The sequence below is a fragment of the Lissotriton vulgaris genome, chromosome 5 (assembly GCF_964263255.1).
Source record: "Lissotriton vulgaris chromosome 5, aLisVul1.2, whole genome shotgun sequence".
NCBI classification, from domain to species: Eukaryota; Metazoa; Chordata; class Amphibia; order Caudata; family Salamandridae; genus Lissotriton; species Lissotriton vulgaris.
The window spans coordinates 1,689,837,349-1,689,851,455 of NC_141693.1; the positions used below are offsets into that span (position 1 = coordinate 1,689,837,349).

The 14,107-nt window shown below is 48.6% G+C and overlaps 1 protein-coding gene across 2 annotated transcripts in view; it reads right to left on the reverse strand.

Moving 5' to 3' along the window:
- TLK2 (tousled like kinase 2) overlaps positions 1–13,623 on the reverse strand; it is a 1,405,344-nt gene extending 1,391,721 nt beyond the window's left edge. The window contains exon 1 of one of the 2 annotated variants that reach the window (XM_086923830.1): positions 12,880–13,623. The gene's annotated coding sequence lies outside the window, so the exon portion shown is untranslated. The remainder of the gene's footprint in view (positions 1–12,879) is intronic. The other variant, XM_086923831.1, reaches the window with a different exon arrangement.
- Positions 13,624–14,107: the final 484 nt, after the last annotated feature.

Genomic DNA, 14,107 nt, shown 5'->3' on the forward strand with positions numbered 1-14,107 from the left:
TCTTATGGGGTATTCTCTGCCAATAGTTCTTGGACCTGGGGAGTAAGGGGGAGGAAGCTTCCTCTGACAGTGAGGGCTAATCATGGTGGAAATACAAGACTATGTAGGTGGGACTGAACTGGATGTTGCTACTCAGGAATGCTGCTCATGATGTTATAATGTGTTGTGAATTCCCATCTCGTATCCGATTGTTATAATTAGGCAATTAATGTGGGCACTGTTTGGCCCAGTAGTGTGTGTATACTTCCTTGTTACGTTGCTGCTGATTTTACTTTTCTTTGTTGCTGTCACTTTTATATAAAATGACAAATAAAGGTGTTTTTTCTTATACTATAACCTACCACTAACTCACCTTATCGGAAAGGGTCCCTGATCTGGATTACTTGGCATTTACTTTGCCCCAAATGCTTCTTGTGTTAAGGACTAAAGGGGTTAGTCTTAAAGGGCTACAAGAGGCTAAAGCCACCCTGAAATTTGCTAGAAGGCTGGACACCTACTGCAATTTCACCTCTTAATGGGGAATACATATCACTGGCTCAGTTAGTCATTTCTACAATGTTAGACATTTAGGATTATGCTAATTTACAATGTTAAGAGTGGCTGAGAAATGTTTTAAAAAGTGCTGAGACTCCCATGGAGCACAGTTTCTTTCTTTGGCGGTATAGACCTTTAACACTGCCTGTAGCGGTTTTACCCCCAGTTTACGGGAAAAACACAGAACTGCAAAAATGGACCGGACAGAAGCATTTCTTTTCTCAGACAGTTGTGGGAGCCAGGTAGAACTTTCATCAAAAACCACCCCCAGATATGGAAATCTAGTTACCCTCGATAACCTATTCCCATTACAGTGGAGTGTCATCAGCTTCCTGCGCCTGCCCTTTGTACCCACGGCCATGACATGAGATTTAGTGTAATTAACGCCAAGATCCAAGGAGGACATGAACTCATAAAAAGGAATTTAAAAGACTTTGTAGCCCTACTGCCGTGCGCGCTAAAAGAGAGGCGTCATCCGCATATAATAATGCGGGAGGGGAAACTTGCCTGCCCTCGAGATATCCTTACAAGCTGCTCCTAGCACACTGGCCAGCTCATTGATATACAAGGTGAATAATAGGGGGGCTAAAGTACAGCCTTGCCTGACCCCGTTGGTTATACCTATCTTGCCCGTACAATTCCCCTTACGATCATATCTCACTGTAGCTGTGAGGTCCCTATGGAGATCGGCTAAAAAGTATACTATGTTTTCATCCATGCCCATCTTTAACCTCATGCGCGCTAGCGGAATTCCGCTCCTGCGCTGAGATTTTCTAAATCGCACTTTTGGTGACGAGCTGGGCTCGTCATCAGCGTGCGAGGAGGCTACGCCATGACGAGCCCAGCTCGTCATCAGCCTGGAAGGGGTTAAGAGCAAACCCCAGAGCTTGGACCTGTTCACTCGGTCAAAGGCAGAGGACAAGTCCATAAATGCTATATATAAGCAACCTTGCTTCACTATGGTATACTTTCCAATCCGCAATTGGAGGTTAAGGCTCTGATCCATCGTACTGCGCCCCTTTCTGAACCCGTACTGTAATGCTGACAAAGAATTTGTTTCCTCAAGCCAATCCGTTAATTTACACAGAACCACTCTGCCTACGACCTTCACTGCTGAATCTAGAAGGGAAATTCGGGGGTAATTGCCCGGGTCTCCTCCATTACCCTTTTTAAAAATAGGTACAATGACCGATTGCGACCAGGTCGTTGGGATACCGAGTTTACAAATTCTATTGAATACATTAGATAAAACTTTAGACCATATTGCTATGTTGGATTTAAAAAGATCGGCTGGGACGCCATCAGGGCCGGGGGCCTTATTGCTTGTCATTTTACTGATGGTTTCAGCCACTTCGCCCTCATTCACCACTAAAGTATATGGATGACTAGTCAACGAGGTTGAACCATCAACCCCTATAGTCACCTGTTCATAGACTGACTTAAAATGGTGAGCCACTTGTCTTCCTGGATGCCACAGTCTAGAACATTGTTACTTGAGTCAACGAAGTAAGATTGGTTGACCACTGCCCAGAATTTGGCACTGTTTTTATCACGTCTAAGGAAGTCAATTCTGCCCAGGCATCTTCCCTGATCTCCCGTCTCCTCTGTTCTACTGCTGCTTTATATGTTTTCCTTAAGAGGGCCACACGTTGTCTGTCAACTGGCTTGCTTTTTAGAGCCTCCTTCAGTTTACGATTGGCTACTGAACAGTTATGATCAAACCAGCCGATTGTCCCTGGGTCTTTAACTTTGCCAGAGCACATTAAATCAGACATAACCTGGTGACAGACTTTTTGATATGCCTCCACTACCTCTATGTCCCCAGCTTCCTCATCCATACATGTCCGCAACTCCTCCCCTCTAATATTAGAGAGGTTACTTAAAAAATCCTCAGGTACAATTTTACACCATTTAATCCTTCGTGCCTGGTCTGTTGCCCGGATATCTTGTTTATCAACCCTGTTCAGTGAGCTCTCAGATGTGCTAAGGATGCCTCTAACACACAGAAAGACAGGGTTACGATCACTAAAGTGAGACCAAACAGGAGAATAGGCTACTATGTTAGTCCCCAGGGTTAAACTTATAAAAATAAAGTCTATAGTGGACCCTCTACCATTTCCCTTAAAAGTGGGTATATCCACCTCACCCCCCGTGGGTAACATCAAACCATTTTCAGCCAGGGTATTTTCTAATAGGATCCCCTGATCCGTATGCTCAAAATGAATATGCCCTTGTTCAATAGGGACAAATAGGTCATTGGACATACATTTATCTGGACATCCATGAATATTAAAGTCCCCCAGTAATATTAAAAAGCATTGAGACTCCGTCAGCTCCTTATATTCTGCTAAGAAGGAATTTAACGCTGTCAGGTTGCTGGTTGGGGTGGCTCTATCAAAAGAGTTATAAAAATTTACAATTAGAACATTATATGCCCCTTTACAGGCAATTTGGACTGCCAAACAGTAGGGTGAACCTGATGCAATCACTGTGTGTGTTCCAAGAATGTTAGCCGCCACTAGGGTTACCAACCCGCCCCTGGCTCTTCCTCTAGTGGTAGTAACTGCTGGGAGAGAATAGGTGATATAGCCATCCAAGGTAAGTATGTTCTTTTATGTCCCAAGTCTCCTGTAGGCCAATGATGTCTGCAGTACCTATAAATTCCCTCCAGATAGGATCATCAACTTTGTTCCTTAGCCCAGCAATATTCCAGGTTACCACCTTTATATCTCTGTTGCCTCTGGTGGCTTCCTTACCTGCTAATTGGCTATTTACACTAATTACTAGATCCCTGCCCTTGCCAAGCTCCTGGGCGACCGGAGCCGATACCCTGGTATCCACACTCAGGACCCCAGTCTCCGGGGCCACTTTTGCAGGTAAAACAGGAGTAATCCTGTTTCCTTTATCATTTCCCGGCACTGTGCTCACCTGTTGTAAATCCACCCAACCTAAGTCAGACAGGCAGTCATACTGGTTCGTCATTGGGATGTTGCAGAGGTAATCTAGTGCATGGGGAGCTTGAGTATGGTTATTTAGGTGACCAACAATCATACCATTAACCCTAAAACTATCTGCATGATGTCTATTGCCGTAGTTATGCCTTCCTCCTCTTCTCTGAACTAGATTCCAACCCTCCTCCCCGCCCACTCCCCAACTATAGGGATTCATGTCCCTGGGCACCTCTTGCCTCCTCACTCCTCTGTGATAATTGGGGTCTTTTAGCCAACTCCACCTATTGTCCCGTTGCTCAGTAGGCATGTAAAAGTAGGACAAAGGCTTAGCCGTCACTAGGGTACCATTGTTACGAGGATTCCCTTGGCATATGTATTCCACAATACGGGAATCTTTAAAAGTCACTACTATACAGTCCCCCTGTATTCTTTTCCTATTATGTCCCACCCAGGGCGTTCTCTCAACCATTAGAATATTGCCACAGAGATTTGAAGGTAGGGGATAAATATTAGCTAACCAGTGGCATACCTTATTTTTAAGCGCCTGGAAAGTTTCTGAATTTGAAGGGGTTAGTTCTGTAACCCCTGTCAAAATGATCACATAGGGGCAGGCATCCGGTGGTAGGTGGATGTTTCGCCGATTCATAATTTTATCAGGGGGTGCTGAGTCGGGTTTTGGGGTAAAGGTAACAGGGCCTTTTGAATTACCTTGGTCAGTGGGCTTATTTAATGTAGGGGTTTGAGTACTCTCTTTATTACTCACAGGGTTAGGGCGATTCAACACCTGGTTCTTGGGTGTCTTGTTTTTAACCACTACTGAACTTTTACCCGCAGGCCGGGGTTTGCTAGCTAGAGCGGTAACATTAGATGCCCTGTTGGCATAAAGGCTATCTTGAAACCTAATATCCTTGTGTATGTCATGAAGCAGTTTTTCAATACCATGAAGCCTGGCTTCTAAGGGAGCAAGTAAGGTTTTAACAATTTTTGTTATAGTACAGCCTATGGGCTCCTCCTCCCCATCTGTAACTTCTATTCTGTCGACTCCCGGCCTATCAATTATAATGCTGTCTTCAAGGATATCGGCCAGAGGGTTATCCAACATGGTATTGTCAAGGATATTCAAGGGTAATCTTGCGGTCTCAAATTGAACTACTTCCGTCCCGGATTTCTGCCCAATAGATTCCCTACCGTATTCCCTCAACTCTGCTATTCTACCCCTCTCATTAGCATCGTTACTAGTGTTCCCGGCTATTATAGCACTAACTTTCTTAGCTCCAGGGAGGTTAGTGTTTGGATGCTTACGTTTGGGAATGGCCCCCTCCCGCTCCCCCCTCTTCTGGTCGTGTGGAGTCGCAACCTGAGAGTCTGTGGTGGAGAGTCTCGTAAGCCAGGCTGGACGCAGTTAACATTATGAACATCAACAAGAGTCTGCACAGGGTTAGGTATGCGTAACGAAGTATCAGGGGTGCGTGCAGAACCAATGAGACCCAAAGACGATCTTTTGGCTAATGCGAGTTCCTGGGAAACCCTTCTTTCCATAAGGACAATACCTTGATCAATCAAGGAATTGGTACGAACAATAAAATCATCTAATGTTCCGGTCAGCTTTTTACCACCCGCCGCCGCCATACTTCTAGTTTCGCGGCATTCCATCATTCTCACCGGGAACAAAGAGAGGGAATAGCGAAAACCGCAAACACTAGACTCTCATAGAGTGTACAAATGAGTGACAGCTAATCCGCTGAAAGTGCCCCAACCACTACAATAAGAACAAGGGCAGAAGGGGTAGGCTTACAATACAAATGAGTGCACCACAATCTCGGGTGCACAGCCAAGAGCGTGGGCCCAGTCCAGTCTCTTCAGGCCTCAGACGGCCGCAGACGGCCCTACCCTTGTCCCGGGCTTCTCCCGGGACGCTCCCGCGCAGCGGTGTATTCTGCCTGATATAAAGGGGGGGAAAGTGGTTAGGGGCCGGGCAGGCAGGGAGAGCAGACCAGGTGGTGATAGAAGGTCGTGCAGGGACTCCTGGGAAACGGAGTCCCTGCGTTAACGCTCGCAGCCCTGTCGCCGTTACAACCCTCACCTTCCCCAAGCACAGCGCTTCAGCGCTAGTTCAGGAGCAAATGATGACAGAGTCCTCAGATGGCGAAGCGGACCCGCGAGGCGGGTTCGGCAAGCAGTAGGCAAATCCTTGGGCAGGAATACTCCGATTCAGCTACACCTCCTCACAAATCACCAACAGCAACAAGGAGAGTATGGACCGCCCAGGTTAAGACGGCAAACATTCAGAATCCTGTTTGCCCGTTTTTTGATCCTGTAACTTGTAGGCTGGTTGAGTGCATCAAGGGAGCGCCTGCTCAAATTCAACGTCCCTATCCCAACAGGCTGGGAAAGCTTAACATTTGTCACAGAGTCGAGATGCTTTCACGAACTTAAATTTGCTCAGCGAAATGTACCCCTTTGCCAACACGAACAGGCAAAAAGCATACGATTTCAGAGCGAACAGGCAGAAGCAATGGATCCTAGAGATGCACCGTCTTCCGTAACGACCCGGTGAACTTCTATTGAACAAATTTTCAGTGTTTATTTCAGGTGGGTTATCTACAGTGCATTTTTTCATCCAAAATTTACAATATACTGCGGCGAGTGCTTTATGTTTGATTATTTTCTTTTGTGCATTGCAGAGGAAGGACTGTAAGATTTTCAAAGCTTTTAATTGTCACAGGGCCGTTGCTCTTCCATGAGCGTGCACGCGCAGTGTGGCAAGCTTTAAAGAGCCCCAGCTCCTATAAGCGCCTCGCTCAGCCTCTCCCCACCACAGAGCGTATCTCTCGGCCGCGCAACTTTTTCTCTTTCGTGTGACTCGTCACAGCTCGTTTCCCCACGTGTATTCTCTCATTCTTTCCCAGCCCCTATTTCTCTCAGCCCTCCCCATGTGTATCTCCAGGGTCCCCTTATCGATCACTTTGCCTGCTCTCCCACGCGTTGCCTGTCCGTGTCCTTCTGAATGTCTGCATCCCCCGCTTCCTAAGGTTTCTTCCTCTTGCCTCACCTCTATCCGTATATGTGTCTTCCGTGCCCATCTCCAGCCTCTCCAGTTTTACTATATCCCTATAATTTTCACTGTGTTCTCAAGTCTTCTGCGTATACATCTTCTTCACCTCCCATGCCCGTCTCTTCTCCAGTTTCAATCTGCCCCAGATCCAGTCTCCCTCACCCCAATCCACGTCTCCTGCTCCTCTACATGCCTCGTCTATCCAGTGTTCTCTTCTCACCCAATCCATCATGTCTGTTTCTCCCTCCTCGCCATCCCATGTGTACATCTCTCATTTCCTCTCGCTCTTCAACATCACCCTGTCTTGTCTCTAAATCCACCTGTTCATCTTCCTAGCCCTCCTTCTCTGTTCATGCTCACCCTTCTCGCGCTCCCATTTACTGTCCCTTTTTCCTATCTCACCCCATATCTCTCTTTCCTCGCACCCTACTCAGCCCCATTTTAGCTTTCCGCTGTGATCTATGCCAGGTTCCCCAAGCCGCTGTTTCTTCCCCTCATCTCTACTTGTTCACCCATCACTTCACCTGTCACTGTATTTACACACCACACCCTCCACAATCTTATTGTCTCTCTCCTCTCTTTCTTCCCTCCCTAATTCTCACTGTACTTAATTAACTCTCATATTTTACGCCTTTCTTTCTCTCACCCCTTTATCTGATTCGCTTTCCAACCCCTTAAATCACTCTTCCCCTTCTTTTTCTCTCTGCATCCCGATCTACCCTTTAAAACCTGTACACCCTTTCTCACTTTTTTCCCCACCCTCTCTGAATTTTTCTATATCTTTTCTGGCTCCAACCTTTATTCTGTGGACACCATTTCACTCTCTTTCTCTCTCTCCACCCTCTCTATTTTTTTCTCTCTCTCCTTTCTCGCAACACGTTTTATTCTATGTACACATTTTCTCTCTCTCTCCACCCTATCTAATTCTCTTTCTCTCCTCCTTTGCTCCACCCTTTATTCTCTGTACACCCTTCTCTCTTTTTCTCTCTGTCCACCCTCATTTTTTTCTATTCTCTCTTGCTTCACCCTTTATTCTCTGTATATCCTTTCTTTCTTTACACCTATTTTTTTCTCTCGCAACACGCTTTATTCTATGTACACATTTTCTATCTCTCTCTACCCTCTTTAATTCTCTCTCTCCTCTGTTGCTCCACCCTTTATTCTCTGTACACACGTTCTCTCTTTTTCTTTCTATCCACCCTTTCTAATTGGGCATTATATCTTAACGCTCTCTCTCACTCGACAATACCACAGCATTACTAAGCATCACAATAGCATCATTCAGCACAACCACAGCATCAGACAGCAGAGCATCAGTGTGCACCACCACAGCATCATCCCTCAGAGCACCACCACAGCGTCACTCAGCACCACCACAACGTCACTCGGCACCACTACAGCAATCGGCACCACTACAGCATCACTCAGCACCACTACAGCAATCGGCACCACCAACGCATCAGTCAGCACCACCGCATCAGACAGCACCACCACATCAGACAGCACCACCACATCAGACAGCACCACCACATCAGACAGCACCACCACATCAGACAGCACCACCACCGCAGACAGCACCACCACCGCATCACTCATCACCACCACCACCGCATCACTCATCACCACCACCACCGCATCACTCATCACCACTGCATCACTCATCACCACCACCACCGCATCACTCATCACCACCGCCGCATCACTCATCACCACCGCCGCATCACTCATCACCACCGCCGCATCACTCATCACCACCGCCGCATCACTCATCACCACCGCTGCATCACTCATCACCACCGCCGCATCACTCACCACCACCACCACCGCATCACTCACCACCACCACCACCGCATCACTCACCACCACCACCACCGCATCACTCACCACCACCACCACCGCATCACTCACCACCACCACCACCGCATCACTCACCACCACCACCACCGCATCACTCACCACCACCACCACCGCATCACTCACCACCACCACCGCATCACTCACCACCACCACCACCGCATCACTCACCACCACCACCACCGCATCACTCACCACCACCACCACCGCATCACTCACCACCACCACCACCGCATCACTCACCACCACCACCACCGCATCACTCACCAGCACCACCACCGCATCACTCACCAGCACCACCACAGCGTCACTCAGCACCACCACCACCGCCGGATCACTAATCACCACCGCCGCATCACTCATCACCACCGCCGCATCACTCATCACCACCGCCGCATCACTCATCACCACCGCCGCATCACTCATCACCACCGCCACATCACTCACCACCACCGCCACATCACTCACCACCACCGCATCACTCACCACCTTATCACTCACCACCACCGCATCACTCACCACCTTATCACTCACCACCACCGCATCACTCACCACCACCGCATCACTCACCACCACCACCACCGCATCACTCACCACCACCACCACCGCATCACTCACCACCACCGCATCACTCACCACCGCATCACTCACCAGCACCACCACCGCATCACTCACCACCACCACCACCGCATCACTCACCAGCACCACCACCGCATCACTCACCAGCACCACCACCGCATCACTCACCAGCACCACCACCGCATCACTCACCAGCACCACCACCGCATCACTCACCAGCACCACCACCGCATCACTCACCAGCACCACCACCGCATCACTCACCAGCACCACCACCGCATCACTCACCAGCACCACCACAGCGTCACTCAGCACCACCACAGCGTCACTCAGCACCACCACAGCGTCACTCAGCACCACCACAGCGTCACTCAGCACCACCACAGCGTCACTCAGCACCACCACAGCGTCACTCAGCACCACCACAGCGTCACTCAGCACCACCACAGCGTCACTCAGCACCACCACAGCGTCACTCAGCACCACCACAGCGTCACTCAGCACCACCACAGCGTCACTCAGCACCACCACAGCGTCACTCAGCACCACCACAGCGTCACTCAGCACCACTACAGCGTCACTCAGCACCACTACAGCAAACGGCACCACCACAGCATCACTCAGCACCACTACAGCAATCGGCACCACCAACGCATCAGTCAGCACCACCACATCAGACAGCACCACCACATCAGACAGCACCACCACATCAGACAGCACCACCACATCAGACAGCACCACCACTGCATCACTCACCACTGCATCACTCACCACCACTGCATCACTCACCACCACTGCATCACTCACCACCACCGCATCACTCACCACCACCGCATCACTCACCACCACCGCATCACTCACCACCACCGCATCACTCACCACCACCGCATCACATCACCACCACCACACCGCATCACTCATCACCACCACCACCGCATCACTCATCACCACCACCACCACCTCATCACCACCACCACCACCTCATCACCACCACCACCACCTCATCACTCACCACCACCACCTCATCACTCACCACCACCAACTCATCACCACCAACTCATCACCACCAACTCATCACCACCAACTCAGTCAGCACCAACTCAGTCAGCACCAACTCAGTCAGCACCAACTCAGTCAGCACCAACTCAGTCAGCACCAACTCAGTCAGCACCAACTCAGTCAGCACCAACTCAGTCAGCACCAACTCAGTCAGCACCAACTCAGTCAGCACCAACTCAGTCAGCACCACTCTTATCACCATTGCATCACTCAACATTACTAGAGCATCACTCCAGCAGAAGGTGGAGATGGCTCTGACATAGAGGAAGACAGAAGTTGTACTCAAAGTGACGTACATGAATAAACAGAAGTAGGCAGAATGTCTGTTAGCCGACAATGAAATGATTTCGCTTAACCCCTTCCATGCGGCCGCGATTCCCCTGGTGTGCTTTAAACAACACGAACGGGGGCAGGCCGTGACGAACCCCAGCCGTCATCAGCACACGAGCACCGTAGTGCATGACGGGTGGGGTTCGTCATCAGCATGGAAGGGGTTAAAGAGTACATAGTACAAGGCTGGCCAGAAAATAAGGGTAGAGTTACGGGATCATTGCCCAAGTCCTGGGAGGTCAGACTCGAGTTAAGTGCACATGACAGTACAGTTTACAGAGGGGAGAAAATTATTCCCCCCAGGGAAACTTAGAACAACAAGCATTGGCATAGCCAATAGGTCTCGCTTTTGGGAGCTTATAAGTGTTTAGCCATGCAACAGTTGATGTTGTTGCACCAAGGATATTGTGCTGCATAACTAAATACTTATAAGGTCATAAAAGCGAGACCAATTGGCTACGCCAATGCTTGTTTATAACAGCAGCATGTGTAACTGAGCTTGGTGTTGTTCGTTATCATGTATTTTTTTTTAATGATTTTTTAATCATAGTGATCCCTGGGGAAGGGCAGTTTCGCCCAAAATGCATTGGGTCTTCTAGCATTTCCCATTTGAGTCATGAAAAACAGTAAATCTTCTTGTATTTTGAAGAAATACCTGAACTGCACCATGGAAGTTATTATTGGAGTGAGTAAAATATGGAAAATGAATGAATGGATGGAACTTGATTATACATTGATGAAATAAAGATTAAACCAGAAGAATGTTTTTGAACTCTGTTGAACTGACAATTTATTGGCTGTGCACCTGGGCTTGGGGGACCTTACTTGGCTCCTGTTTTCACACATACAACTGCCAATGCCAGCCCATTGATCGGTTTTGAGAGGTGACAGATCACCACTTTAGTTGCAGACACATAATACATAAATATCTCATTCATTCATTCTGAGGGCTGATCGGTCTAAGAGTTGGAAACATCAGATGGCCTTAGCAATTAACTGCCAGTTGTGGTCTTTCATCGCCTGGAAAACTGCTTACATCGAGGCAACCCACAAGGCCAAAAATGGCAAATACCAGAGGGTCAGACAACAGCCAAAAAATGCGTAACAGCATAAATTCATTAGCCAGAAAACTGCCACATTAACACCTGCCACCCCAGGATGCTCAGTCTGCAGACTGTCATGGCCAGCACAAGTATAGTTACACACTCAACAGAGACAACATGCAATCATAGGATAGCAGGCAGAGACTCACCAAACCCATAGATCCATCGTTCTTTTAAATGCCAACAGAATACGCATCAGTCTGAAAACTGCTTACGCTACAAGCTCACAATTAAAAGAACTGTCGATGAAGGAAGTCTTTTTGCTCCTTAAGAGTCAAAACTAGGTGATAACATACCAAAGGTTTTATTTTAAAAGAAATAAAAGCATTACATTACCGTCCTAATTCAAAAGCATTTAACTCTTCTTCCCATCCAGACAGTAGGTAATGAAACTTAATTTCACAAAGGTTGTTCTTAGCAACGGAAACAGTGTAGTTGGAGGTGCCTCTTCAACGGTAATCCATAGATATTAGCCCATGATGCAAGCCAAACATTACCAATAACTGCCCACAATACTAAGGTAGGCTTTCCTAGTGTCACTGCTCTTTTACAAACATGTCAACCAACATTCATTTGACATCTGAATACGTCTCCTGACATTGTCACCCATCTCCAAAACAGCAGAGTATAGTCTACCATAAATCCAACACCTAACCATCTCCTCCCACAATTACCGACCCAAATCCAATTAAGTCAGTTTCACGTGCCCAAAGTCCCAGAAGCTACTTTCCAAGGGCAGCCGTATCCTATACATACAAAACCACACTTCTTCAGTAGCCCAACAACTCCTACCCTTTCCCATCTAAGATACAGCCCCCACAACTATAAGTTTTAACTTGCTACACTAGCTCACCACTTGCCCTGCTAAGCACCCAAAAAAATGCATCGCTGAGCTGTTATTTCGTCCAATAGTCTCCAGCTCCTACTCAGTAAACATTACGTGTAAACCAAAGAGTAACTAAAACTGGCGTAGAAGTTGATCATTGTTCTCTATATCCTCTACACTGTAAACTTCGGAAACAATACAAAACTAGCAAGGTACATCTTTAAAAATCAAACGATGGGATCCCTCTATCCCGGGACACCTATCAGCCAGCCATTTCAGGGCACATTCCTGGTGAATGCTAAGGAATCCAGGCGCTACGGTATCTCCCTCCCCTGCCTTTCTCAAGCAGGACATTTCTTGACTGTCACCTTAACCCCTACAACAACATCGACACGCCAAGTGTATGGCTGCGACCAGTTTCCAGGAGCTGCCATCCTTCTCCCAAGTACATAGATGTTGCACCCTGTACAGGTCTGCAAGTCCTCATAGGCCTTGCGTGCCCTTTCCCCTTAGGCAGTGCATCCACCACTTTCCGCACGCCCAGTATCTCCATCAACCCCCCTTTCTCCTCTTCCCTGCCTCCATTACCTGGATCCCGTGGCAGCGGCTTCCTCCTCGCGCCGTTATCAAGACCTGGGAGCGCAGGCCCGGGGCGGGTCCCCGGCCTCGCCTGGCTCCTTAAGCCGCCTACCGATGCCCTTCTGACGGTCGCCTCCTCACGCGAGTCTCGGGGCGTCCGTAGGCCGCGGGTCCCCGGCCTTTCCTGTGTCGATGCGTCCTGACGGGGGCGGGGTGGTCACCAGCGCGGGGTCTCCGGGGTGAAGGGGAGGGGAGTCGAAGGAGAAGTCTGTGGTTTTCGGTCCCCGTCTAAGCGGGGTAGAAGGGGGGCCGAAGCCCCCAGGACACGGAAATTGAAACAAATTTAAAATCTCCGAAATTAAATCGTTTCCCCCAAAATAGTAAAAATAAAAATGTTTAAAAAAACGATATTAAAATATTCCCTTCGGAGACCGCTGAGGGGAGGGTCCGGTCGCTCGGGCTGCGGGGGGTGGGGGGTGTTCCAGAACCTTCCTCCGCCTTGATCCAGATCGGTTCGGTTCAGATTATTGGTGCTTGTGGTATAATTAGTGTAAACACAATAGTGAAACCCCGCGCCCTCTCGCGAGACTCACACGCGCACTTTTTTTTTTGTAATCCTCTTCACTCTCTCAGTGAGGCTGCAGTGGCTTCCCCCCCTCCCCTAGCGGCGTGAACGAGGGCGCGACGCAGGGCCAAAGGGGAGCGCGCGACACGTTGCCCTGCTCTGTGGCTAGTGCTCGCGCTCTACCTATCTATGTGGCTGGCGCACCCTGCTCCCTCTGTTGTCGCGAGCACTCTCCAAGAAACCGAGTAGGTCTTGCGGTGCAGTCAGGGACATTATTAAGATTGGAAGGGGGCGCGCGCACGCCACAGCTGGGGCTCAGAGAAGAGTATGCAACTCCCAGTAGTACTGATCCTCGCGCCCTCGTGCGCCATATCCAATCACAGGACAGCCTGCAGAGGAGTTTTTCCCTCGTTTTGGCCTAAGGCACACAGCTGACGTTTTGCACCTTGCACTGTAGCGCTCCTCCTTAATGGAGAGAGCATCTCGTGAGTTACAAGTTTTGCACGACATGAAGTGCCGGCAGTGAGTAAAGAAGAAATATTTTGATCTGCAAAGTTACGGTGGTGAAAAAATATTTGAGTGATAAGGTAAAGATGGACAATATAATATATATCCCAATTAGCCCAAGAATATATAAACTGGGCAAAGTTTACTCATGTTTGCTCCTGTGCG